This window comes from Bubalus kerabau, chromosome 9 (genome assembly GCF_029407905.1).
Source record: "Bubalus kerabau isolate K-KA32 ecotype Philippines breed swamp buffalo chromosome 9, PCC_UOA_SB_1v2, whole genome shotgun sequence".
NCBI lineage: Eukaryota > Metazoa > Chordata > Mammalia > Artiodactyla > Bovidae > Bubalus > Bubalus kerabau.
Window position 1 is genome coordinate 83886077 of NC_073632.1, and position 6284 is coordinate 83892360.

Sequence of the window (6284 nt, forward strand, 5' to 3'; positions counted from 1 at the left end):
AAGCAGGTTCTTGACCACTAGCACCACCTGGAAAGCTCTAAGCTCTGAAAGCAGTTGGTAATGGAGACTTTCTCAGATTTGTATCTCTTGTCTCCTCCTCTATAACTAACATATAATACTTTCTTCCTCAGTGTTTCCTAGCACTCTGTGGAGTTCATGGTCACTTCTCTATTCTAGTAGATTCCCAGCAGTGCTGCTCAGAGCAATAATGTATCAGGATATCTGTAAAGTTATGGTAAAGGCCCTTTCACACCATGGAGGGAAATGTCAGTCAAGAATCTGTCTGAAAATCCAGAAGATAGTGAAAGGTCTTTACGTTTTAAATTTTTCTTAGTGAAAATAAGAAGCCACCACAATCTACTCTTTGTGGCATTAATGCCTCAACATTTCTCCAGAAAAGCAAGGAGTGAAAACCAGAATTTTAGAGCCAAAAGGCTTTAAATGTCATCTCCTCCTTCATTTTCAGGAGAAAGAATAGAGATACAGAAAGATGAAGTCTCTTGTCTCCCAATCCAGTCATCTCTTTATTAAGCTTTCTTATCTTTGTTAAACTCAAATTTAACTGCTTCAAGCACCACCTATGGTCAGGCTGTGAGAACAGCACAGGTGCCTTCCGTCTGAATCCCTCAAGACCACATGTGTTTATGAATTCAGGAAGTGTTTGGACTTCAGAAAGGCAATTTAGCACACACACACAATATATTCCATAATATCTTCAGTGGGGTTAGGACAGCACCTTCTAACCAAACACATTAATATTGCCTTAGTGGGCTGTGTGAGCATTCACATTACATATGCATACTCACATTGCTGCTGCTGCTAAGTCACTTCAGTCGTGTCCGACTCTGTGCGACCCCATAGACAGCAACCCACCAGGCTCCCCCATCCCTGGGATTCTCCAGGCAAGAACACTGGAGTGGGTTATCATTTCCTTCTCCAGTGCATGAAAGTGAAAAGTGAAAGTGAAGTCACTCAGTCGTGTCCAACCCTCAGCGACCCCATGGACTGCAGCCTTCCAGGCTCCTCTGTCCATGGGATTTTCCAGGCAAGAGTACTGGAGTGGGATACTCATATTATGTGCAATTAATAAGAATCATACATAGCTTCATGGCACTTCATGGGCCAGATTTTGCCACCAAAGTAAGTTATGAAAACTTTTCTGTGTTCAGAGTTTTTCATGCTCTCTGTGTCTCAGGATTGGGAATAAGAGTTTGTCAGCTCTCCTTCCCTCAGAAGAGAGATTCTTGAGCTTGACTGCATGAAGGGACTACAGGAGGTGCCCCAGCCTACAACTATTAAGATTCTTTGGGTTGTGGCCTGGGAATCAGAATTTTTGATAAACAACCCAGCTGATACTGATGCAAATGGTGGGGGCTAGGGAGGAAACAAACTTCAAGGAACACTGCCTAGAGCACAGAGTCCGGGCATGGGAGACAGGTGGGAACCCCAGCTGCCTTATTTTCATCACATGCCTCTCCCAACACCTCCCTTTGACATCCGTTTTACCCTACAGTCAAGTTTCACAGAATTTTTCCATGACATTTTAATGGGAAGTGGGTGTCCAAAGGGTGTGTATATACAGATATTCAAAGGTATGAGAGAGAAAAACAAAGCTGAATGAGGAAGAAAAATCTCTGTTCTCAGAATGTTCACTGAATTATGTCACATGTATTCATTCCTTATTTGAATGCCTTGCTGTGGATCAGACACCGATTCAGACGCATGTACAATCACAGAATAATAACTAATGTTAGTATTATTATATTATTATTATTAATTCTCTTTCCCCACATCTCTTCTCAATATTGATTTTTCTGAGGGGTGGGCATCAGCCACTGAAGCATATTGCACCCCTCCAGGCTATAGCTCCATCTGCTGGAATACAGGGCAATTAACCATTGCCCCACTGGTGCTTAATACAGATGATCCTGCACATATATCCCTGGTGGCCCAGATGGTAAATAATCCGCCTGCAGTGCGGGAGACCTGAGTTCACTCCCTGTGTTGGGAAGATTCCCCCCTGGAGAAGAGAATGGCAACCCACTCCAGTATTCTTACCTGGGAAATCCCATGGACAGAGGAGTCTGGCAGGCTCCAGTCTGTGGGGTCACAAAGAGTTGGACACAACTGAGCAACTAACACCACATATATGAAATCATAATCATATGAAATAAAATCTGTATGACTGTGTCAATTGTGCTGATGGAAGTTATTTGTTTGTTCTCTGTAGGTGAGTGTATGACAGAATTATCTGTGTGACCCCATCGGAGAGCATTAGACTAATCTATTGATACCCAGTTGAGAAGGCTTTAGTGTAAATAGGTTAACTTCCCTAATATAGCCTGCACTTGCTGGGGATGAAGAATTGACCTTCCTTGCAAATGCCTTCCTCTAAGCTTGGTCTGCTGAGAAAAGCCCCAGGATGGCTATTAAGGCCTCTGGGTGTTGACTCTAAGTAAGGAGCTAGGCATGGAGCCCAGGTGACCACGAAAGCTTATTAATGGGCTCTCTGGGTTTAGCAGTCCCTCTGGGCAGTCTGAAGTTGTTTTGTGATCTCTGATTTACCCCCTCAGCTGTCTCCCCTTTCCCCTATAATTTTCCCCACACTACCCATTTCTCCCTAAATTCCCTTTTGCATTTCAGTCATCAAAGCTCACTCTCTCAAGTCTCTTCCTTTGAGGCTCTGTACCTCTCGATTTCACTCTCTAGGCTTCCCAGGTAGCTCAGTGGTAAAGAATCTGCCTGCCTATGCAGGAGACACAGGAGACTTAGCTTTGATCCCTGGGTCGGGAAGATCCCCTGGAGTAGGAAATGACAACCCACTCCAGTATTCTTGTCTGGAAAATTTCATGGACAGAGGAGCTTGGCAGGCTACAGTCCATGGGATTGCAGAGTCGGACATCGCAACTGAGCACAGTCAGCTGACATGTGGAGCTCTGATGGTCTCTGCAGAGCTTTCTATGTGGCTTTCTGACTGGGGCAGGATCTCTGTTGGAAGGTGTGTGTCTCTACAGGAGGGAGTGGAGGTGGGCAGGTGACATTTAGATACATTAACATTCACAGGTGGGTATGTAACTGATGCTAAATTTTAGACTGAATGGCTTCTATGGAAATGGAGGATTGAGATGGGGGAGACAAGGAAAGAGGGTAGGGAGGAAGAATGAATGTTTGAGAAGGTTGGAATGGCCATGACCCTTGGATGGGCCCATGAGCTGACTAGAATGGCACTAGCCCTCTCCGCGACATCAGCTCCAGGAGAGCAGGGACTTCACCTATATGCTTTCTGGAGTCTCCTCAGGAGTTGAGGAGGGCCTGACAAGCAGCAAATGCCCAATATTTGTTGAACGAGTGAATGTTGTTGTTGTGAGATTGCTGTTGCCTAAAACTGCCATACAAGTACTTAGAAGTTTGTCAGTTGGGCAGTGTCTTTTAGACAACAAACATTTAGGAATGGCTGGAAATAGTTTGGGGAAGTAAAAATGAGCCCATTAAAGTTGGCCTTGAAGGACAGACTAGGAGTTTTGAGGTGGAAGAAGAGGTTGCAGTAATTCTGGTTGCAGGGAAGGGGCATTTTAGGAGCCAGACTCTACGGGACTCTTCACAAATCCTGCATCAGTCATCACAGCTCAGCTCCTTTCTAACTGGGTAAACAGGGGCAAGAGGCTCTTGTCAAATCTCTGAATTCTTCTCCTTGGCTGACTTATAAATGATCAATGTTGGGGCATTCAGACCTGAGGGCTTCTCTTTTTTCTCCTCCATGCCAATGACCCTAAACACCATATATATGCAGATAATCCCATTTTTTAATCTCTCATCCACATTTGGGTACTCAACTGTCTAAGTGACCTCTAGATTTGGCTGTGTGCTCGCCTTTTTTTTTTTTTTTTTTTTTAACAATCAAACTGGAACTCTTGATTTCATGTGCCATTTCTTTTTCTCAAAACCTGCTTCTACTCCAATCATCCCAGCTCAGTTCCTGGCCCTGGCATTCACCCAGAGGCTTAAGCTAGAAACCTCTTTTTACAGATATTTTTTATATGGGCTATTATTAAACTCTTTATTGTTAAAATATGGCTTCATTTTATGTTTTGGTTTTATGGCCACAAGATACGTGGGATCTTAGGTCTGCAAGCAGGGATTGAACTCCCGGCCCCACTCCTGCATTGGAAGACAAAGTCCTAACCACCAGACCATGAAGGAAGTCCCTAGAAACCTCTTTAAATCTTCCCCTTTCCTCACTTTCCTCCACATCCATGAGCAAGTCACAAAGGCTCTGTCTCAAAAACAGCCCCTTCATCTCTTCACTGGTGTGCATTCCACCTGCTCCTTGAGCCCAACCCCCATCCTCTCCTGCCCTGACTCTTACAGTAGCTGCCCAGCTGGTCTCCCAGGTTCACCTCTTGCACCCTCACCAGCCTTACATCACACTAAGCTAGAATGATGTTTGAAATTTTAATTCAGATTTGTCTTTGCACTATTCTCATTCCATCCAGTCTTCCCATTGCATGGAATAAGCTCCAAATTCCTTGCCATTGTGCAGAGCATTTTCCATCTGCGGCCTCTTTCCACCTCACTCCCCTCAACTCCCCTACTCCCTTTCCAGCTCCTGCTTGTTCTGAAGCCTCTGCACTCTCCCTTCCGTCCTTTCTTGGTTGAATCCTTTCTCACCCTGAACCTCTCAGCTTAAATGTCACCTAGTTAGAGATGCCTTTTTTTTTTTTTTCTTTAAAGGAATTTTTTATTTTTTTAACTCATTAGGTCTTTTTTAAACTTAGAATTTCAGCCATGAAATTAAAAGACGCTTACTCCTTGGAAGGAAAGTTATGACCAACCTACATAGCATATTCAAAAGCAGAGACATTACTTTGCCAACAAAGGTCCGTCTAGTCAAGGCTATGGTTTTTCCTGTGGTCATGTATGGATGTGAGAGTTGGACTGTGAAGAAGGCTGAGTGCCGAAGAATTGATGCTTTTGAACTGTGGTGTTGGAGAAGACTCTTGAGAGTCCCTTGGACTGCAAGGAGATCCAACCAGTCCATTCTGAAGGAGATCAGCCCTAGGATTTCTTTGGAGGGAATGATGCTGAAGGGGAAACTCCAGTACTTTGGCCACCTCATGCGAAGAGCTGACTCATTGGAAAAGACTCTGATGCTGGGAGGGATTGAGGGCAGGAGGAGAAGGGGACGCCAGAGGATGAGATGGCTGGATGGCATCACTGACTCGATGGATGTGAATCTGAGTGAACTCCAGGAGTTGGTGATGGACAGGGAGGCCTGGCGTGCTGCGATTCATGGGGTCACACGACTGAGCGACTGAACTGAACTGATCGTTAATTAACAATGTGCTGCTACTTTCAGGCGTGCGTACATGCTAAGTCACTTCAGTTGTGTCCGACACTTTTCAACCCTTGGACTGTAGCCCGCCAGGCTCCCCTGTCCATGGGATTCTCCAGGCAAGAATACTGGAGTGGGTTGTCGTTTCCTCCTCCAGGGGATCTTCCTAACCCAGGGATCAAACCCACATCTCTTGCATCTTCTGCGTTATAGGCGGATTCTTTACCCGCTGAGACACCTGGGAAGCCCTAGTTTCAGATGTACAGCAAGCTGATTCAGTTATACATATACATGTGTCTATTCTTTTCCAAATTCCTTTCATATTTAGGTTGTTACATAATATTGAGCAGAGTTTTCTGTGCTATGCAGTAGGTCCTTGTTGGTTATCCATTTTAAATATATGCCTTTTAAAATCAATCCAAAGTAGTCCAACCCACCTATCACTTTCTCACACAATACTCTACTGTTTACTTCTCAGGACTTCTCACAGTCTATGATTATTTTATTTGCTGATTTTGTTATCCCCAATTAGGATGTAAGTTACATATGATCAAGGACCCTGTCTTACACAGTGGAGGATCTCAACCTCTTAGAAAAGTATCTGGTGCAGACTTGGCACTCAGTAAACATTTCCTGAAAAGATGGATGAGCTTCCGGGGGCCTCCTTTTCTTTTCAAGTTTATTTATTTTTAATTTAAGGATAAATGCTTTACAGTATTGTGTTTCTGCCAAACATTAACATGAATCAGCCATAGGTATATGTATGTCCCCTCCCTCTTGAAACTCCTTCGCAGCTCCCTCCCCATCCCACCCCTCTAGGTGGTTACAGAGCCCTAGTTTGAGTTCCCTGAGTCATACAAAAATATGGAATGCTTCATGAATTTGCATAGGGGCCATGCTAGTTTTCTCTGTATCGTTCCAATTTTAGTATATGTGCTGCTGAAATGAGCAT

The 6284-nt window shown here is 44.3% G+C and overlaps 1 pseudogene; it reads right to left on the reverse strand.

Moving 5' to 3' along the window:
• Positions 1-6190: 6190 nt before the first annotated feature.
• LOC129620306 (uncharacterized) lies at positions 6191-6284 on the reverse strand (annotated as a pseudogene).